The sequence below is a fragment of the Panthera uncia genome, chromosome B1 (genome assembly GCF_023721935.1).
Source record: "Panthera uncia isolate 11264 chromosome B1, Puncia_PCG_1.0, whole genome shotgun sequence".
NCBI classification, from domain to species: domain Eukaryota; kingdom Metazoa; phylum Chordata; class Mammalia; order Carnivora; family Felidae; genus Panthera; species Panthera uncia.
Window position 1 is genome coordinate 50,056,585 of NC_064811.1, and position 23,984 is coordinate 50,080,568.

Sequence of the window (23,984 nt, forward strand, 5' to 3'; positions counted from 1 at the left end):
GTATTATAATATTATATATATATATGTATTTATTTATCCTCCCCCCCCCAAGGTAGCTTTACTGGTGAATTGTTTTTTTTAATTAAATATAATTTATTGTCAAATTGGTTTACATACAACACCAAGTGCTCATCCCAACAGGTGCCCTCCTCAATGCCCATCACCCACTTTCCCCTCTTCCACCCCCCACAACCCTGTTTATTCTCACTTTTTAAGAGTCTCTTATGGTTTGCCTCCCTCCCTCTCTAACTTTTTTTTCCCTTTCCCTTTCCCCTCCCCCATGGTCTTCTGTTAAGTTTCTCAGGATCCACATATGAGTGAAAACATGTGGTATCTGTCTGTCTCTGGCTGACTTATTTCACTTAGCACAGTACCCTCCAGTTTCATCCATGTTGCTGCAAATGGCCAGATTTCATTCTTTCTCACTGCCAAGTAGTATTCCATTGTACATATAAACCACATCTTCTTTATCCATTTGTCAGTTGATGGACATTTAGGATCTTTCCATAATTTGGCTATTGTTGAAAGTGCTGCTGTAAACATTGGGGTACATGTGCCCCTATGCATCAGCACTCCTGTATCCCTTGGGTAAATTCCTAGCAGTCTACAAGAAATATTAAAAGGGACTCTGTGAGTGAAAAGGAAAGACTAAAAGTGACAGTGTAGAGGTAGGAAAAACGAAAACAATAAAAATGAATATTTCTGCAAAAAAAAAAATCAGTCAAGGAACTCACAAAAAAGGATGTAATAACATACCCCTAAAATGTGGGGAGCAGAGGAGAAAAAATGGTTTCAAAATTAAATGACCATCAACTTAATACCAGACAGCTATATGCAGAAAAGGTTATATGGAAACCTAAACATTGATATGAGCGGGGTGTAAAAATATCCTACTATTATTGTATTATTATAGATTAGTTCTTTTATGTTTATTATTAACTGTTTTATATATTTGAGTGCTCTTATGTTGGGTGCATAAACATTTGCCACTGTTCTATATTCTTGTTGGATTGTCCCCTTTATTAGTATACAGTGTCCCTCTTTGTCTTTTGTTAACACTCTTTGTTTTAAAGCTTATTTTGTCCAATATAAGAATTGCTACTCTGGCTTTCTTTTGACATCCATTTGCATGATAGATGCTATTGTTTATTTTTTACTGTTATTTCTGAATAATTATGCTCTCATTTTTTTAATGTTCATTCATTTTTGGGAGAGAGAGAGACATAGAGCACGAATGGGGGAAGGGCAGAAGAGGGAGACACAGAATTCGAAGCAGGCTCCAGGCTCTGAGCTGTCAGCACAGAGCCCAACACGGGGCTTGAACCCACAAACAGTGAGCTCATGACCTGAACTGAAGATGGACGCTTAACCAACTGAGCCACCCAAGCGCCCCCTGAATAATTATGCTTTCTATTAGTTTCCAATAACAATGATCCATTCTAATTCAAGCAGAAAGTCATTTAATTTAGAGAATGGGAGAGCTGCATTAGTAGACCCTACTTGTCATAGAACAGCAAAACAGTCCGTCAGAGGAACAATGATGTATTCCAGGGTTTCAAAGTGGAGTAATCAGGAAGCCATGTCAAAAGTACTGCTTCCAAGACCACACTACTTGTTCTACAGTCCCCACAATCAAACTGCTTGATCCCACCATGACATCCACATTCATAGCCCTCCCCTCAAAATATCCATGTCTGTCTTCAAAATCTGGCCCACATGCAGCTTTTGGGTGGAAGCTATTTTCCATGTTAAGATCAGAATTGCTTGACAATTTGGGAAGCCAGAGCTTTTGCATGCCATTCTCCCACACATGGTAAAGCACATGAGAGAACCATTCTACAATATCTACCATACAGATATTCTTAAATTAATTTTATTTAGCTATAATGCTTTCACCCAATAGTCTGCAATAACTTTTCTTTTAAATCTAAATATTAAAGCATTACTGTAGTCATTAGCATCCACATGGCAAATGTATTATACACATTTATGAAAATATAAATTCCTGCTCTAATTCAATAACCCCCACTCATTCTATAATTTACCCATAATTTTATTTTTTAAAAAAAATTTATTATTTATTTTTGAGAGGGAGAGGGAGAGAGAGAGAGAAAGAGAGAGAGGAGAGTGTGAGCGGGGAGGGGCAGAGAGAGAGGAAGACACAGAATCTGAAGCAGGCTCTAGGTTCTGAGCCGTCAGCACAAAGCCCCATGCAGGGCTTGAACTCATGAACTGTGAGATCATGACCTGAGCCAAAGTTGGATGCTTAACCCACTGAACCACCTAGGCGCCCCTCCCCATATTTTTCTTTAAAGAGCATGCTGAAAACCTTACTCTTGTTTATGAACCTTTGAGCATTAACAATACCCAGTGCTGAATAATCAAGAACTATTTTTAGCTATTATTCCATGGTCAACTATATACTACATTTTGTTGCAGAAAAACTTAATTCAGCTTTTGTTTAGCTTTTACTAATTGAGCATACTCTATCGTCATTTTATATGTGGCTTTTTTAAACAGTGGAGAGGAGCGCCTGGGTGGCTCAGTCGGTTGAGCGTCTGACTTCAGCTCAGGTCATGATCTCATAGTCTGTGAGTTCGAGCCCTGCATCAGGAGGCATGCTGACAGCACAGAGCCTGGATCCTGTTTCGGATTCTGTGTCTCCCTCTCTCTCTGACCCTCCCCTGTTCATGCTCTGTCTCTCTCTGTCTCAGAAATAAATAAACGTTAATAAAAAAAATTTAAATACAAAAAAGTAAACAGTGGAGAAATTGGCATGTTCCTCCATGTGGTGGCCTTAATGTAGAGATATTTATGCTTCAGATGAAAATGGAACAGATAGGCTTTTTTTTTTTAATTGAGAAAATCCTGTATTAGAAAATTCAACCTTGAACCCATCTAGCACTTAGCAGTCTTGCACTTGCAGTGCTTAGCAGTAATCCAGCTGCTATCACTACTATTCGTACTGCTTACTACTATAATATATATACTCTAATTAATGTATTTTATGATTGATATTATAATTCATATATCTTATACATTAACACAACTTGAAAATAGCAAACACTTAAAACATTATCAAAATTGTTTGAAATGTATGAAAAAGAGAATATCTCTCAAGTTCCACAGTTAGAGTCTATAGTAAAACATTCTAATTATGGTGTTCCTCATAAAACACAAGAGTAAACGATTTAATACTCAATTATTTAAATGAATCTCTCTCCTTGCTTCTACCTTTGATGTTGTATCTCCTTAATTTCATTGCATTTTAAAGGGTAATTAATATAGTAGACATAAAACTTTCAACTAACTGATGTATTTATTACTGAAAACTTCATTTGTCTGTTTTCACAAAGGTAAAATCTAACTCAGTGTACATGTTTCAATTCTCCTTCTCGAAGGTATTATTTTTAATTGAGTCTTGCAAATTGATTTAATTAGCCTAGTTTTGCTTTATTCTCAGGCTGTTATATTTCAATCTTTATAGGATGAGGGCTTTGTTACACATTTAAAATTCATTTTACTCTGAAGTGAGATCTTGCATACAGAATACCACATCTGCAGCAGCAATCCAGCCCCACCATCATAAAGTTAGGAGAAAGGGAAGGATAAGAAGCTTGGAAAATATACAGCTCCACATGGAGAACCTAATACAAAATTGAAAAAAAAATTAAAATTCACACTATTTGTCTTTCTTTTCATAATGTGAGATAAACACACTCACACAACTCACACATATTTACACAATTTTAAAACACACTGCTTAGTTTTTAGACTCAAATGTCACAATAATTTGGCACAATCTAAAAATAATAAAATTTTTATGAAACATCAGCATGTAGTGTTTGAAACTCATTACTTAGGGCACAAGACCTGGGAAAGATTTCTGAGGTTTTATATAAAATTCGCTTACTCAACTGAATTTTCTTTCACCTTTGAATCAAAAAATTCAATTCTAAGCATTATCTTCCTGTCAAGTTGCAAAACTTGTTATCATAATGTAATTATTTAAATTATATAAAATGGAAAATGCATTTTTTTATTTTAAAATTAATATCTGTTAGTAAACAGTAGATTTTATAGAATAATTTTTTTAAGTTTATTTATTTTGCACAGAGCCTAACTAACACAGGGCACGAGCTCACAAACTGTAAGATTCTGATCTGAGCCCAAACCGAGAATCAGATGCTTAACTGACTGAGCCACCCAGGAGCCCTTAGAATACAATTTTAAAAGTTGCCCACAATCAGCAAAACTAAGTACTATTATCGGTTGCTGTGCATAATTTTTATATTTCCTTTTGAAAATTCTATATCTGATCCTGTCTACATTAGTATTAGCCAATAGAAATACAATGCATGCCACTTAGGTAATTTTTAATTTTCTGATACATTGAATGATGTAAAAGGAGATGGGAGAAATCAATTTTAATAACATTTTATTGTACCCAATATGTACAAAATATGTAACATGTGGATGGTTAGTTTTATGTGAACCTCGTGCTACAGTACCCAGATTTTTTTTAGTGACATTTATTTGTTTATTTATTTAGTTAGCTTATTTATTTTAAGAAAGAGAGAGAGAGACAAAGGGAGGGGCTGAGGCAGAAAGAGAATCCTAAGCAGGCTCCTTTGCTATCAGCAAGGAGCCTGATGCGGGGCTCAATTTCATGAACTGAGAGATCATGACCTGAGCCGAAATTGAGAGCTAGAAGCTTAACCAACTGAGCCACCCAGGTGCCCCCACAGTGCCCAGGCTTTTGCCCACGCATTATTCTAGATGTTTCTGTGAAGGTGGTTTTAGATGAAAGTATCATTTAAACCAGTAGACTTTGAATAAAACAGATTGTTCTCTAGGATATGAGCCTCATCCAAACACTTTACGGCCAGAATAGAATTAGACTGATCCCTGGGCAGGAAGGGATTCTGCCATCAGATGGCCTGTGGACCTTAATTGTAAATTAAGCTCTTCCCTGAATATCTAGCCTGATGGCCAAGCTTGCAGATTTGGGACTTCCCAACCTCCATTATTGTGTTATCTAACTCCTTAAAATAAATCTCCCTCTTTCTTTTTGTCTCTCTCAAGTATACACACACACACACACACACACACACACACACACCCCAGCACTCCTGTTTCTCTGGAGAATCCTAATAAAACATGTAATGAATATAAAATATTAATGAGTTATTTTGCATTTATTTTTTAATTTTAAATCCAGTGTATGTTCATTTTTTAATACTAATTCATCAAAATTCTGTGTGTATTTAAGACAATACATCTAACTGAAATTAGCCACATTTTGAGTGACCAAAAACCAGATGGGACTAGCGGCTGCCATAGTGGATGATACATGTCTGTGGTATGTGAAGCTTGTTACATACTTAAACTTGTCTAATAAGTTAAGGAGTGGGTAAAATGTAATAGAGAGGGAAGGCTTGGGAAATAGAAGGTCTAAAATGCCTGGGTGGCTCAGTGGGTTAAGCATCTGACTCTTGATTTTGGCTCAGGTCATTAATTATCTCACAGTCATGATACGGAACCCCATGTGGGCTCCACACTGGATGTAGAGCTTGCTTAAGATTCTTTCTTCCTTGAGTCACCTGAGTGGCTCAGTTGGTTAAGCATTCGACTCTTAATTTCAGCTCAGGTCATGATATCACAGTTTGTGAGTTTGAGCCTCGTATGGGGCTCTGCACTGATAGCATGGAGCCTGCTTGGGATTCTCCTTCTCCCTCTCTCTCTGCCTGTCCCTTGCTCTTTCTCTTTCAAAATAAATTTGAAAACTTAAAAAAAAAAAAAAAAGACTCTTTCTCCCTCTACCCCCACTCATTCTCTCTCTCTCTTTCTCTCTCTCTCTAAAAAAAAAAAAAAAAGAAAGAAAAGAAATAGAAGGTCTGATAAGCCCTACTGTATTAAACATAACCTGATGCTTACTTGAACTATTACAGGGGGAATCAATTTTTATTTTTAATTGTTATTAAATACTAGTAGGTCAGCTATAACATTTGCTTTGGGGAGAAATCGAAATGAGATTTTTTTGCATTTTTTTTCAATCTTCTGTTTTGAGGTCTTAAAATGAAGTCTCATTCTGAATAGTGGTGATGGCTCATGTAAAATAAAAAGGTTAATTGGAATATAGAAAATAATTAATGAAAATCTATACATGGTGAGTAACCATTCCAATTAATTCCCTCCCATTCTTATAATTTTGAAAAATAAATTGTTGATATTAAAAAAAACTGAAGATATCTAATTCTGAATACATGTAATATTTTTTTTTCTTTTTCTTTTAATCACAGGAAGACCATTTTCTTGTGTTTTACATGACAGGGAAGCTTCTTTTTTTTTAATGTTTATTTTTGAGATAGAGAGACAGAGACACAGAGTGCAAGCAGGGGAAGGGCAGAGAGAGAGGGAGACACAAAATCAGAAGCAGGCTCCAGGCTCTGAGCTGTCAGCACAGAGCCTGATGCGGGGCTTGAACCCAGAAACCATGAGATCATGACCTTATCGGGAAACTTCCTAAATAGTTAAGAATACATACTTAATTAGTAAAATGTCTGAGAAACAAAGCTCATATTTTGTTTGCTTTCTTTTCCCTATTGTCCAATTTTAAAGTTATTTATTTCTATTTGCTATTTCCAAATTACTAGCAAATGGAAGAAAAAGTGAAATGTGTTTCTTAAAAGTCATACATTATTTATGATATCTTCCACAAATGCCAAAGTTCACACAAAACTCCTTTCTCATAAGTAATAACTCTCATAATTCCTTTTGCAAGTCTTTGCCTGGCTTTTCAGGTAACTTTAACTGAATAAAGGGTGTAGTTATTAAATATACTTATTTCTTCTCAATATTTCCCTAAACAGATGAATTTTAGGGACTGGCTGAAATGGTACAGAAACCCCTCCAACATGATTCTTGGTTGATCTTTCATCTGAAATGCTTTTAATGAGATAGCCCCATCTTTATACCCTCCTTCATGCATCATTCTGCTCTTATTATCAGTTCATCCAATTTTTTCTATACCAGTCAGTATCATCTGGGTGCTCTGTTGAATGACTGCTTTCTAAAAACTGTCTTACCCAGGGTAATCGTCTAACAAGAAGTGGGAAAGAATCCATATGTAAAAGCATTATAGCAGTTCTGACTAAATAAAAGGGTAATTCAGTTATTCTTTGCAAAGATTATTTCAAACTATATAGCTTCAGAATAGTTTTTGATTCAGAATAGTTAAGGGAATCTGGACTCAGGGGATGCCATTAAATGACATAACCTCTCAGACACAGAATGGTTTCTCAAGCTCCTAACACATAAAAATATATAAATGCATGTCAAAAAAAGACGGTCCAGTTTCAAAATAACCACTTTCATAATAGCTTGTTTCTAAAACGTCCCAGTATTTTTTTAACGTATCTTTACCTAGCAAAATGTGGGAGTATTTGATTAAGCAAAAGTTTTTATAATCCGAAGAGGAGAGTACAAAAACATATCATTTTTACAATTATAGGACAAATACATTTATATTTTAACATGTAGAAGGAATAGTAGCAGAAGGTGAATGAGAAAATACAAGTTCTCACGCATGTAATTGCATGACAAGTAGAAAGTTAGGGCACAATTCAGCAGTCAATAGGGAATATTTACAAGTTGTAAGTCAGAAAAGTTACATGAGGGGCCCCTGGGTCGCTCTGTCAGTTAAGCTGTCCGATTCATGAGTTTGGCTCAGTTCATGATCTCACGGTGGTGAGATGGTGCCGTGGGTAGCACTTCACGCTGGATGTGGAGACTGCTTGGGATTCTCTGTCTCCCCGTCTCTCTGCCCCCCCCTTTCCCTCTCTCTCTCTCAAAAAAAAAATTACATGATTAGAATTGAGTTTTAAAAATATAACTCAAGGCAGACACCATAAGGAGATTCTAAAAAGTAAAGGTAGGTTAAAAGACCATCTTGTTAGCACAAGAAAGCATAAATGGAGGGCTGATTAGAGATTGCAGTCTTCAGTGTGGCAAGGCAAAGAACAATATGGGAATATATTTCATGTGTAGAATCAATAGGGCATGGCTTACCAAATCGTGATGTCATGAAAAGATGGGGAAAAAATAACAACAAAAAATTCACCAAATTTTATTTCTTTAGAAAAATATATGCAATAACTTATAGGAGCCCTTTAGATTTAGAAATTGAAACGTTACTGCAAATAGAATTAATGTCATAATAATAATCATGAGTCGGATTTTCAGAAAATTTTGAAAAGCATCTTATTTCCTGCCTAAATAAAGCATAAAAGTCTAGCATGAAACTTACTGCCTTCTGGAAATAGATCAACCCAGTACCACACATCTTCCCCCACCACATAAGAACTCACATACGTAGCCACAATATTTTATTTTTAACAATTGAAACAAAGATGTGTGGTGTTAACCTGATGTTTTCTTCCATGTGGAGAGATACTGAATAATTTATATCTCCTGACTGTTCTCTCCACTCCTCACACACACTTCCCAGTATCAATGAATTATCTTGATACATTTGGTAGGAGAAATTCATTGTATATAGACCAGCAGCTTCTTTCTTCTTTGAGGAGACATGAAATTGTGTTTTCTCCTTTGCTCCTATACATCATGAAATTTAACTCCAGTTCATTGTGGCCTCTATTTTGATAAGTAAGTATATACAATCATGGGTTTTAGTATTAGAAATCTTAGAGGCGGTAGCTTCAAATCCAGCTGTTTTTCATACTCAATTCACTAGTATTGTCATTTTTCACACATTAAATATTCATCAAATATCTACTATGTGCAGTACTGTTCTAGAGATGAAAGATACAGAAGTGAACTTCACAAAAAGCACTATACAGATCTCACTTGATACGCGTTAAAAGGGATATGTGGGCTCCTGACATCTTCCTTGTCTTATTCCTCAATTGTTTTATAATTTGACTAAGAGAAAACAGTGTTATTGAATCTTATCCCCACTGCCCCTCACTCCAAATCATCTTGCTTTTAAACACTTCCCTAAATTCTATTCCTACTGTCACGTCTTGACTGTGTTCTTCTCTACTCTTCCTTCCTTCTTCCTTCCTTCCTCCCTTCCTTCCTCCCTTCCTTCTTTTCTTTCTTTTCTTTCTTTCTTTCTTTCTTTCTTTCTTTCTTTCTTTCTGTTTATTTATTTTGAGAGAGAAAGAAAGAGAGAGAATTAGGGGGGGAGGAGCAGAGAGAGAGTGAGAGAGAGAATCCCAAGCAGCCTCCATGCTGTCAGTGCAGAGCCCAAGATGGGCTTGATCTCACAAACTGTGAGATCATGACCTTAGCCAAAATCAAGAGTTAGCCGCTTAACAGATTGAGCCATCCAGCTGCCCCTCTACACTATCAATTTAATCTTTAAATCTAACTTGCCACTACCTCAAACTTTGTCATTGTCAATGAAATTGTTTTTTTTATGCTCCTCTAATGTTTATATTTTAATTATTTTTACTATGTCTTTTATGTTATACACAATTAAAATAGAGAAATGAATAGATTAGATAGATAGGAAGAAAGAAAGAAAAGAAACAAAGAAACAAAAGATAATTTTTATTATGGAAAATTAGAATATATACAAAATTTTGTATGTGTATACTTTTGGTATATTGACTGTATCAATGTGTATACTTTTGGTATATTGACTTTGGCATATTGACTGTATTGACGGTATCTTGAATATATTGGTGTATTGAAATTCCATGTAATCAACACTTGGCTTTAGTGTATTATTCGTGTATTTTATCCAAACTCTCAATAACTTTTACAAAATACATTTTCAAATGAATATAGACAGCTTATCATTTAATTAGTCAATATTTTGGCATTAAAAATATTTTGGAATTTCCTCTAAAGAATGAGAACTTTAAAGCACTTTAAAGCACATATTCACAATGTCATTATCACTGCTAAAAAATAAACAGAAGTTTCTTCATATCTTGCAATCAATATTGCAATGTTCAAAATTTTAATTGTCTCATAAGGTATTTTGTGTGTGATTATTATTTTAAGTTCAATTTTTTTTTGGCGGGGGGGGGGGTTTAGATTTAACCAGCAGGACTCAGGTTTGATTATTTCAATTTTGTTGGCAACATCCAAAGCCATAGAACATATACCTTCTTCTCTCCATCTGACCTGATCTTGGCCACATCAGTGTCATAGAGCTTCTTCACAGCACGTTTAATCTGGTTCTTGTTGGCTTTGACATCCAAAATGAACACGAATATGTTGTCTTCTCTTTTCTTCATGGCTGGTTAGGTAGTCAGAGGAAACTTGATGTCATAGTGGTCAAGCTTGTTTCTTCTGGAGGTGCTCTTTCAAGGATATTTAGGCTTCCTTTGGAGTTGCAGTGTCTTGGGCCTTTGGAAGGTAGGTGATTTTTTTTTTTTAAAGTAGGCTTCATGCCCAATGCAGGGCCCAACACCAGGCCCAACACAGGGCTTGAACTCATGACCAGGGCTTAAACTCATGACTATGAGATCAAGACCTAAGCTGAGATCAAGAGTCAGATGCTTAACCATCTAAGCTACCAAGGCACCCCTGTGGATCTTCTTTTTTGTGTGTGACTGTGGACATCTTTCAGCACTGCTTTCTTGGCCTTCAAAACGTTTGCTTTGACTTGGGCTTTGGGAGGGGCAGTGGCTTCCTTCATCATCTTCTAGCACCATCACTGTGAAAAGCAAGTTTGACTAAATCTTAATCCAAATGAGTCTATATATTGTGATAGATTGATAAGTCATTTAAATTTCCTTAATCTATAGGTTCTCACCATATCTCTTCTTTTTTTTTAAATTTTCAATTTATTTGTTGAAGAAATGAGGTCATTTTTCCTGTAGAGTCTCCCACCTTACAAATACTGCAAATAACACCTTTTACTGCAAATAACACCTTTCCCCCATCACTGCCCAGGTGCTAAAGTATTGAGCATGTTCCTCTGCCTTCTGTATTTCCTACAAATTGTACTTGAAAATAGAAGCCTGATTTAGCTTATGTTAACTTTTTGGTGAGTCTATTTCATAAATGGTCCTTAATTCTTCCATCAATAGATAAATTTGCCTGCTTATGTTAAGTGATAGCAGTTGCTGAATATCAGTGTCAGATTTATTAATTCATATATATTATAAATAGTAATATTCTCCTTCTAACATTCCTTATCCATTTACTGGTTGGAATGCTAGTCTTATGTACTTATAGGTTAGCTAGTAGTTTCAAAAGAAAAAAGAAGTGTTGTTGTTTTATTTAAACATTTTTCAAAAAGTTGTTCTTCACTATCAGGCATGGCAGTGACAACTAGTTTGCTCATTGTGAAATTATGGATTCATTATATGATGTCTTTTAATCTATTGCATTTATTATACAGCTTAGTAACACAAATTTTCCACCATTAGCCAATGAAGCATTATAACCTTGGCTACTGGGCAATTTTGATAAGATTGTATTGGTCATTGATTTCATCCTCATAATCCAGTATGAAATACATTACAAGTTCATCTTCTACACCTCCTACTCCACCTCTATGAGGAGTTGTATTTCAAGGCATTGTATGGGCGTTACAGGATTTATTGCTGCCAGACCTATCATTCTTAAGAGAAGGATGCAAGCAGGAAAGAAATGTATATGGTATATTACTGTTCGGCTAATTAGGGCCAGATATGTACATATAGGAATATTTGCTTATAGTTTTAAAAAATATAAGAATGAAATGAAAATATTAAAAAAATTAAATGTCTTTTGGGGACCTAGTCTGGTCAAGAAACAAACAAAAATATAAAATAAAATCTTAAATTATTTCTAGGTATAAGATATTTGTTATTAGTAAACACGTTGTTCTGCGAGTATTAATTGTGAATAAACTGTGAGATAAAGCAGCAAAATATTATTTTATTCTATTATACCAAGTGCTTCTGGGAACTAAAAATTCTAGCATGGAAGTGGGAAACATACCATGTAAGATAGAAGAATCTAAAAAAAAATATCTTAGTTGTTAATGGTTATTGGAAAATGGTAAATTTGAATAAAAATTTATGATATACTTCTATTTGTATATGTATATGAAGAATATATACTTCATAGCTCTACTATTCGAAACAAAAGATCTTCTGGAAAGAAAGAATTCCATATGATTTTGCTCTAAATCATTTCCTATTTATATTTTTAGTCTTCTTTCCTTTTTTGGAAATCCCTTTATGTAGATATAGCTTAGGATTCTCCTTCTAAAGTAGATGCTCAAAAAAATCTGTTTTTTGAATTGAGCCTAGTTGGCATTAAGTTCAAGAGACTAAATAAGAAGTCATTTTTTGAAACTTCTTTCAAAGTATGTCCATAAATTTGAAGGTGTCTTGGAAATATATGCAAAATGACAGACATGAAACTCACTCCTATCTTCTCATCAGAGTAACTTTGTAAAGGCATATACACATAGCACTTCTTTTTTTCACTAATATTTACCACCATATTTGACCATAAAAAAATTTACTCTTTTAACTCATAATTTTAAATATTGTTGTTAACTTTTTGTCATAGAATATAAGAACTTAGTCATTTTCACACCCAGACAATGCCATCTCTTTCACTGCCCAATATAGATGAATCATAGATTTGGGCCAAATCAGTTATTTATTGCTGTTCCAATTAGTGGTTACTGACTAATTTATCATTTCATAACTCTCCCCCTGGATGGATGGATGGGTGGATGGATGGATTTGTTTATTTGCTTATTAATTTATTCACTTAGTTTCATATGTACTTATCAATACTAATTCCAAGATTCTCAGACATAACTTTTAAAGCTACTGATCATCATCTTTGATAATATTAGAAATACCAGTAAGTCTCTCAGACTCTATTTTGTCTTAATTCATGGAGACATCCCAGGTAAAATACTCTGTACCCTTGTTCTCCATACCTGATTTTAACTCTCATGGTGAATTTACTAACTTGTAGTCTGTTTTGTCTGACTCTTACTTTTAGATTTACTTCTTCCATACATTAGGGCTCTTCTCTGGTAGACCATTGAGAAGTAACTACTGAAAGATGCATTTCTTTTTGTCTTATATGTCTAAAATATCATAAGTATAATATTTGAGAGACTGGTTTTCTAATTATAAAATTTCAATTTGGAAACAATTTTCTTTACAAAGTTTCAAGACATAATTTTATCATAACATGTACCTTAAAACTTTGTATGTTATGCATGTTATTTATAATATTTCCTTTAGTAGATTTTGAATTTTTTGTCTGGCAATAAAGTTCTGCAAATATATTAAGGAGTGACTTGGCATGGTGTTTCCTCACCTCAATTTTTTGTGAAGAAGTTAGCTGTTTCCAATTTTTTAAAACAAATCATGTGTTTTATTTTTAGGAATTGATTTTTTGTATTCTTTCTTTGAAAAGAAACAGGAAACTGTAATTTTTACAGATTTTTCTTTTTGAAATATCAATTAATCATGTGATAAAACACTTTGAACATCTAATTTTTACTATTTTAGACTTTTCTGTAATTTTACTCTGGGAAGTATCAACATTTTTTTCTAAATCACTGATTGTGCTTTTGAGGTTTACAAACAGCAACCTCTCCTCTCCTCTCTGATTGTCCCTGTTAAATTACATCTTTTTTAATGGATTCAATACTTTATATATCTGAGAATATTACAACTATTACTAACAGTTTCTTTCTGTTCAATTTCCTGTTTTTTGTTTTTGTGAATTCATTTTCTTTATTTTATTTTATGTTTGTTTTCCAAAATTCATATGGGGAAAATGCTTTCATTAAATCTTTAGCATTCCTTTTCGGCTTTTTTCTTTAAGAAGCATTAAAACCAATTATTGGATACGGTCATGAGTATGTTATTTGTAACAATTAATCAACAAATTTTGGCTCTTCCCCTTCTGAGAGCATAGGCACTTGGGCATCTTACTTTTCACTAAGAAACTTTCATTAAAAAGAAGAAGAAGAAGAAGAAGAAGAAGAAGAAGAAGAAAAGAAAAAAAAAGAAAAAAAGAAAAATTTCAGTAACCTTAGGAAATATGTGTTTCCCTGTCCTCTTCTGTGACTGTTATTTCATGGAATGGACCGTTTCTTTTTCAATACTGCAAAGAATAAAACTTCTGTCACCTGCATGGTTAGAGTCGGTTTATTTATACCAGTAAACTGGACAAGGAAAAGTATTTGGGGCATAAATCTTCTTTAAGAGAATTTTTACCGATTCTTGTCTTTTCTGTATCATTCCTTGCCTCAACCGTTCGCATTTCATGATGTTTTCCATATCTGCACCTGTCCTTGGTTCTGTGATATAGATTGGCATAATCTTATTGGCATTCTTTTATAGGTACTTATACTTAGTTCTTTAATTTTGCTAACTACTCCATCTGCTGTCTAAGAGTCAAGAATCTTATAAACTTTATTTTCTAAGTATTTGTCATTTAGGTTATAACTTTTATTTCTCTATTCATTTTTTTAAGTGAAAGGTAAACATATTGAACAGAGGTTCAATTCCCACTTTTAACTGGAAGTCAATGCTGTCTTTCTAGCTTATAGTTCTTGGTATCTTTGATTTCCCAAATTTGTAATGTTTTTGTATCTCCTGGATTTTTGTATGATTATAATCACATAGTATTATAATCAATAGTAAGGAAGAAATCTAGGAAAAGTCATTATTCAAAAGGTTATTGCAGGTGTGCATAGGTGGCTAAACATGTGACTCTTGATTTTGGCTCAGGCCATGATCTTATGGTTCATGAGACTGAGTCCTGCGTTGGGCTCTGTGCTGATAGCATAGAGTCTGCTTGGGATTCTCTCTCTCCCTCTTTCTCCACCCTTCCCCTGCTCATGTTCTCTATCTCTCCCTCTCAAAATAAATAAACAAACTTTTAAAAAAATATATAAAATAAAAGGTTATTGCAGAATTTGAGTACAGTCTTAAAATTAATTCACTTAAATAATTGGTTCAGTTAGCATTTACTGCCTAAAAACACTCCAAAAAGTAACATCTTAAAATAATAATCACTTTTTAGCCCATAGATCTGTAGGTGTCTAATTTTGTCTGAGCTGGACTGGATTCTTCTTCTGATCTGAGCTTAACTCAACTGTTACCTGGTACCTCAACTGGGAACACTTAATCTCACATCGTCCAGCATACTGTCAGGGCTACTTTACATAGTAGTGGGAGAATTTAAGAAGCAGCAAATGTGTAAACTCCAATGAATATGCCAGCACTTACTATATTTGTATGTTACTGTCCCGTCATATATTTTTACTGTCCCACGGACTAAAGCCAATCAGATGGTCAAGTCTAGAGTCAGGGGAGAGAACAGTAGACTTCACTATTATATGTAAGATGTTGCAAAGTTACATTGCAAAAGTGGAATACAAAAATTAGTGGTCATTTTCCAATTGGCCACGTGACTGTGTATTTTTTAAGAAAAAAGTCCAATGTATCACATAGTCTTAAAAAGAGATATAAAATTTTCTCCTACTTATTTTTTGGTAGCCAAGCCAAACCTGTTAATATTTTTCATACAGAACTCTCTATAATGTGGGGATATTATTAGTATTCACAATTATAGCCCACAGTCAATTATTAAGTGGCTAATCCAAGATAAAGGACAATCAACTAATATTCGTAACCACCAACGCTATATAAAAATATTTTTAGGCAAACATATTATATTTAGTTTCCAAAGTGTGTTTATATTGAAAATTAAATTCATTTTTTTTTGTAGAATAAAATCATAAGGATGCATTTATTCATAGAAAATCTAGAAATTGATCTCACAGACAGTTTCTCATTACCTTTTCAATATGAATGGAATGCAATCCTGGAGGAGGGATTCGATTACTCTGTTTCAAGCATAACATAAGAGAAAATTGAGATCTAAAGTGCTAGTACGTTATAGGAAAGCAGGTAAGAAGTTTCCTCCTTGGTTACATATTCTACTTTATTTTTTAAGTATTTGTGGAAATGATATAAAGAAATAAAATGCTGTGTCAGCTAATTACAGCATTTTCTGGGAAATATGTGTGAAATAGGTGAAGAAAGCAAACCATGAGGTGGACATATATCTGTGGAAATAAAGAGATTAAAATAAGGTACACAACTTGTCAGAAAATTGTAGAAAATACAATATATCATACAGGCATAGAAATAATATTGTATCTTTAAAAGTCAGCATGCCCATGTTAAGATGTTATTTTTTTTGCTTTGCCTTTTTATTTTAGAAAATATTTTGCTAAGGAATATATGAAATATAAATCAGAGGAAAGATAATCAGATGATTAAGGCATATAATTAAATACACATATAAATGAAGTTATATTGTATTTATCTTTTTATGTCTGACTTATTTCATTTTGCATAATGCCTTGTAGGCCCATTCATGTTGTCATGAATGACAAGATAGATATAGATACAGATATAAACACCATATATCTTTTATCCATTCATCTATCGATAAGACCCTGGGGCTTCTTCCATATCATGGCTATCAGAAATAATGCTGCAATAAACATAATGGTGTATATATCTTTTCAAATTAGTTTTTTTTTTTTCAGGTAAATACCCAGAAGTGAAGTTACTGGATCATATAGTATTTCTATTTTTAATTTCTTGAGTAACCTCAATACTATTTTCTATAGCGACTGCACCAATTTACATTTTCACCAACAGTGCATGAGCGTTCCCTTTTCTCCACATCTTCCCTGACACTTGCTATTTTTGTCTTTTTGGTATTAGTCATTCTGAGTGGTGTGAGATGATATCTCATTGTGCATTTTATTTGCATTTCCCCGACGATGATGATGACTTGGTTGGCCATCTGTATGTATTCTTTGGAAAGATGTATATTTAGATCCTCTGCCTATTTTTTAATAGGGTTGCTTAATTGGATTGTTAAGATATAATTAACATTTTAGAATGCAAGCATATGGAAGATAAAAAGAAAATCAGATAATCTAAAATTACTTTTCATTACAAAATAAAAGACACTACACTGATATGAAAGGTTAGGCACATGTGAGCATACAAATGATTTCAAAATCAGTCCTTTTGGTGATCTACAGAACTGTAGGACTCTTGGTGAGATCTCCCTCAAATAGCACACAATGATACCACAAAGTATTTTCTTTATTCACTGAGTTGTACCACAACCAAAATAATATCAAGAATGGTTTAATAGTGATGAATTAAACCTTATATATTCATATTCATTTATAATTTAAAAATTACATACAGAGGCAAATATGAAAATATTTAAGAGATATCAAGTGTACTTATTAATGAAATATATCTCTCCTGGTGAAATATAACCAAAATGATGTTCTTTGGGGATAGATTTTTTTTTTCTTTCTTTTTGAGAGAATGAGGGCAGTGAGGGGCAAAAGGGGGAGGTGAGAGAGAATCTTAAACAGGGTCCATGCCCAGCACCGAGCCCATGTAGGGCTTGATCTCATGAACCATAAGATCAGGACCTGAGCCAAAATTAAGAGTCGGAGGCTTAACCGACTGAGCCACCCAGGCGCCCCAGGATGATGTTATTATTTAAAATCTGTAAAGTCATAATTTTTTTTTTCTCTTTGCTATCTCCACCACCTAAAACATTCCCTGGCATGTAGTAAACATTACATTTTAAGAAAAAATACAGTAAATTATCAATCTTTTCTGTATATGTACTGTATCATTTTGCAAGTTTATCCTACAAGTAAAAACTTATTCAGAACTTACTTTAGGTGGATCAAATTGGTATTATTGATCCATTAATTAATAGTTTTCAGTTGAATTCCAAATTTTACATTGCTGTTTTTTAGCTGTATTTATCAGTTTGCACAGTATTCTGTATCTACATGCTGTCCTGAGTTGTAGTGCCATTATTCTTCATTAAGCATCTGAAATGAAGCTGACCTTATCTGCACACTGATTGGTACTTATCTTTCAACTTCAATATTAAGAGATCATTTATCTTTGACATTCTTGTTATCACTTGATTTATGGTTACTGAGGAAAAAAAAGTGCCTAGGTATAAAAAAACCTTGAGTTTTTTCCTTAAATTTGTAAATGTTTAATTTTTTTTTTATTTTTAAACATTAGTAGTAAATTAAAATGTCAAAACTATGGGGCGCCTGGGTGGCGCAGTCGGTTAAGCGTCCGACTTCAGCCAGGTCACCATCTCGCGGTCCGTGAGTTCGAGCCCCGCGTCAGGCTCTGGGCTGATGGCTCGGAGCCTGGAGCCTGTTTCCGATTCTGTGTCTCCCTCTCTCTCTGCCCCTCCCCCGTTCATGCTCTGTCTCTCTCTGTCCCAAAAATAAATAAAAAACGTTGAAAAAAAAAATTTAAAATGTCAAAACTAAACTGCACATATTGAATAATAATATGCAAGTATAGATAAAGATGTGGATATATCTCTGAAATCATAGATACAATCAAAACAAGAAATATATCTATCATGTCCTGAAAAGTTCCTCCATCCTCTAATTTCTCCCTGCTCCCTTCCGCATTTTCAAGCAACCATTATTCTGCTTTCTGTTGCTATACATTAGTTTGCATTTTCCAGAATTTTATGTATTTGGAAGCATGCAGTTTGTCCTCTCTATTTGTTTATTTACTACTTGATGTCTTCTTCTACTGTCTTATTGTTATTGTTTCAATTTCCTTCTCCTAGTAGTACTAGTCTAAACTTTACTATTTGTCATCTTTACTTAAAATTGTGAATAGAAAATTAGTTGGGAATGAAAGGTTTCTTAGAGAAGGTACAAAATTTGATGTAAAAGTAGATACGTGATTATGAAAAAAGAAAAGGCAGTATAACTTTCAGAAATCAACACTGTAGAGATAGTTGGCAAATTTCATTATATTGATGAAATGGCAGAGTTTGTATTGAAGGAAAATTTTCTTTATTATAAAATGAACTCAGACAGCTTTCTGCTTTTCAATACGTTTGAAGTAAGATATGCATATTAATCAGAGAACTCCTGGAGAGTATCTATTGAAATTTCTGCTTTGAAGATTCATTGATTCCACAAGTTGCTAGCTTAAATATATCCTAATGAATCAGGAAAGCCTTGGGAGAAATTTGGAATGCTGATCAACTCAACACTTAAGACTTCACAGTTTCAAGTTTTTTAATGTGTGCCTTTTATAAACATTTTTTTTTCCTAAATGAAAATTGAACAGTGTACTCGTGCAAACACACACCCACACCCATACCCACACACCATATATCCATTAATCCAGGTTTGCGGATAAGTCTAAATTATTTATGCCAAATATATAAATACTATTTTATTAACACGACCTGGTATGCAACTGCCTCCAGATGAAGACGGAACACCTAACTATGGGAAGTGAAGTGACCATGTTGCCATTGTGCTTATTGAAAGAATAGTGATGTAGACCATAAATGGTATGTTTAGTTGGGCCCACTAGCAATCTAACATGTGATAAAAGTAGTACATTCAGGACTTATTATAAGCAGGAAAAGAGGGGAAATGGGAGCTACATGAGCAAATGACAGAGGCTAGGATTTTACACTACTTGCAATGTATTCAGTTAACCCATTACTGTTTTACTGATATAGACAGAAGACACAAAACTCCTGACACATACAGCAAGGAGTTTTTCATTCATGGCACAGTAGGCAGCATGAGATTCTTGTTAGCATGGATTCCTCTTATCCCCCAAGTCCTGGAGGAATGACACAGAAAGAAGAAGATGATTACTGCACTTACTGTGCAACACCACAGCTGAGAAACACTCACATTGTTAACACTCTTTTAAAAACACCCTTTCTAAACATTCTTTTAAAAGCAAGCCTGGTCCTTGTTCTGGGAGAAACATTATTATCTCAACCTTCAAGGTTTCTGGCCCAAATAAAGAATGGTCATGATTTTGCATTCTTGTAATATTCAGGAAAACATGTAGAAGCATTGGAAATCCAGGGAATATTGTACCTTCAATGAGCAAGTGGTCCAGTACACCATGTCATCCACCACAATTTTGACAGTGGTCCCCCCTCAGGTCACACAGCCACATAAGGTAGGTGTTTATGACCAGTTGACAGAGGAAGGGAAAGAATGGTTTTGGTACATACATCATTTGTTTTGTTGTATAGATACAGTTTTCTAAAAAATGGACTGCTATTATGCAACAGTTTGATTCATTTGTGTGTCTGAAAGATCAGTGAGGGAAAAAAAATTCTCCTAGTGGGCATAGTTCCAAGTAATGAATATGGTGTAGAAAGAGAAGTGACCTGAAGTACGACTATAACATGATTCAGGCTCATTAGTAAATAGCTTAGCAAGTTAATCAATGGAGTAAAGGAGAAAGATTGAGAGTTTGGTGACTAGAAGGTCCACAGAGGAAACATACAGATGGACATATGAAAAAGTACACAAATCATGATCGTAATATCACACATCCATCATAGAACATCCAACATAGAAGACATGAAAGTAGAAACGATGTCCCTGTCATCAGTCCCCTACACAAATGGCAGTGTGTTCATAAACAGTAGAACCATGTTGGCAAGGATGGGGAATATTTATGACCCAATAATACAAACTCTTATCCAAGGGTAATCTAGTTAATAAGACACCATAGTGTCCTACTTTCCATCAACAGGGACAAATACAAATGCGAAGCCATCAGTATGACAATACCTCTCAAAAAGTTCTAGGAGCCACTTGGTGATAAGTGGCTTATATTGATTCTTTCCACATGGAATGGATGATTTATCTTGACTGTGAATGAGACACATTTGGCATATGGATTTATTTTTCTGCCTACAGGGCCTCAGTTAACAGTCTTTCTGAAGACTTACTTAGTGTTTACTCCAGAATGCCAGGAGCGACCAGAATCTTGAAGGAGCAAAGGATAATTTTTGAGAAGAACGTTTGTAGGCATCTTGGTCCTGCTGACGCCTTCATTTCAGACTTGCAGCCTCTACAACTACAAGATACTAAACTCCTTTTGTTTTAAGTTACCACTAATTTGTTACCACAGCCTTAGGTAACTAATACCCATAGAGGCAGTGGCCCAGATTAGAGGAATCTCCAATGGGTGAAGTAGAAAGGTGAAAGGTATTAATTGCCATTTTGCTGTGATAGTTTCTCCTGTGTATCTTACTTTTTGAAGTTTCCCCAGAAAAAGTCCAACCAGTATTCTGGAGAAACATTTCCCACAACTCAAGAAAATGGACTTGAGTGCCCCAAGGGAGGATCACAGAGGATATTGTAATGCTCAACCCAGATCCTCTTTCATATTGAAATGCTCATCCCTTTATCCGCAGGGAGTGCTGCTGGTTTTGTGCTACAAACTGAAACCTTCTCTGAGAATTGTTTTTCATTGAAAAGACACACCCAGCCAAGGTCATTTCTCTCTCTCTCCACAGTGCTGCCTGTACACAATGACAGGTACCTGTATGGTGCAAAGGCCCAGATCCCCGCCTGAAAGTCAGACAACTGGGAAAAGTTATTTCAGGTCCAGAATGGCCCATGAGGTAATGTCTGCATCACAGTGCAAGTTTCACTATGCCCAGTTCAACTTTTGTTACACCCTCAGAGGTGTTGACCCTGATAGTATTTGCCAATACACTCGGACGTGTTCATCTCCATGCTTCACAGGAAATCCAACCTAACAAGTTAAATTTCACATTTTCCTTAATGACTTTTGATAGATCAGCAGGATTATTTATTTAAGCTAACCCATGTAGAAACTGGACCATCAGGTAAGCCATAATTTTAATATAGTTTTAATAATTTAAAAGTTTTTTAAGAGAAGGCAATTTATGGACATTATTCATACCACAATTTTTTCCATATTAGCATATTATCAGCCTTTTAAAAATTTTTCTTCACTTACTGGTGGGTGAATTTGTAGGCAAAGTTCTGATTTGGGACCATACCCTCTGCAGTCCTATTTCTAAATATCCATCTATTATCCAACATCCAGCTTCTGAAACGTATGCAGAACTCTGAAGGTGATGATTTATTTTTAGCTATGTTATTAAGAATTTAAAATATTCAAAGAAATAGATTCTGGGAGAAGGAAGAAAAATAAACTCAGATGTTCTCTTTTGGCATATCATATATATGCCTCTTCTCTGTGGCTTATTTTCTAGGGTAAAAAAAAATCACTGTCAATCTTTATGCCTCTGGAGCCCTTCATTTTCATGAATTCATTGGATGGCATCTCTCAAGGATTTTACATTGAGTAGTATACAATGACCTACAACACTGTCTTATTTGCATTTAAATGGTAAATACACTGGTTTATGTATTTAAACATACAAAGTAAAGCAGTAGATGTATTTGGAACAGTCAGTTTATTTTTGAAAATAGTAAAGTACTATCTTAAAATATATTTACAAATGGATATGATGTTTATTTTTAAAATTTTGTTATAATAATATTATTCTTTAAGGAAAATGCTATGTTGTCTTTGGAGCACTAAACAGTTGGATGAATTCTCCAAAAAGATTATCTGGATCACTGGAGCTTTAAAATGTAGGCTAATCCCCTGCAAGGATAATTTGGTTTTTGGAATTTTTGAAATGATTTTGAATAAAGGATTTAGTATGAATATTCTCTGAATTTATGCTGATTCACAGTAATAATAGTGCTTTCACTTTTAGTTAAAAATTAACTTTGGGTAAAACTACCACATTACAGCCTTGAAGTAAACAATTAGAGATCATTAAACATGTGGTTTTAGATATATCTGAAGTTTATATGTCAGTTAAATGATTCAATGGTGTATATAGCAAAAGGATAAATAATTGTCTCTATTCTAAACAAAGAGCAGTTCATGTTGTTCTGGATATTAGAAGGCCATTGCATATGTCCCTTACTCCAGTCACAGGTAGAAAGGATGAGGTGATTCCTATTAGTTCAATTTCGTCACAAAGATTAAGAACACAGGTCTTGAGTAAATGACCCAGTGCTGAGTTCGAACTATGGCCTGCCAATATGTAACTGAATCATTTAACAGGTTATGATCTATATTTTTGATGTGCATATTAGGGATTGTAGAGCCTGTTATGAATATTAAAGATGATAATCTATGTAAAATGATTAGTATAATGTGTGGCACACATGCAGATATTAAAGCCAGTTTATGTTTTGTTCTCGAACTGTTACACAGTATCTCTCAGGGAAGACAACTAAGTTGTTGAAAGCCTTGATGAATATGTTGTGCTTACAAAGTTATGCAAATGTTTAAGTAGAAAAGGAAAAGCACTTACTTAAGTCCCTGTCTATATATTTTCAAGCCACGAATTAAACTTATTAGTCAAAAGTATACTTTTGGTCAAAATGTATTAAAATATGGTTTCCATAAAAAGTAATTTTATAGCAGAGACTGTGACAAACACACAGCTAGGGAGAGAAAGTATAAAATTATGATAAATTTGGGTTACATTTTTGTTCAACAGGGAATCAGAAACAAGATACAAAATGCCTCCTGATTGTGGAGTATGACAAACTGTTTCCCCCGCCCTGAATCAATGTTAGTAAATGTAGTTTAGAATACTATTGAAGAAAATGCACACTGTTGATATCCATATTCGTTGAGAGCTTTTAAAGTCTTATAAACTTATATCTCATTCAGAAGAATTCATGACACTTGTAGATATTACACTTTATGTTAAAATAAATTTTAGAGGTATGCAGCTTTAATTTATATTTATTTTCTCATTATTTGTGTGTGAACAAAGCTACTGTAATAGCTATTTTCAACTGATGATACATAAAGCAACATAATATTTCCTTTCCACTACCACCTCTAACTGAATTGGGCAAAGGAAACAAAAATATACTCAGACTGTGAAAACATCATCTCAGAAATTTCTCTGAAGTCAGGTGGAATGAATCTGCCAAATGAACAAACGTGAGCCCCAGCTGCCGCCCCACAATGGATCTATTTAGTAGAATATATCTGCTTAATCTCTCATGATGGATCATGACACAAAACGCA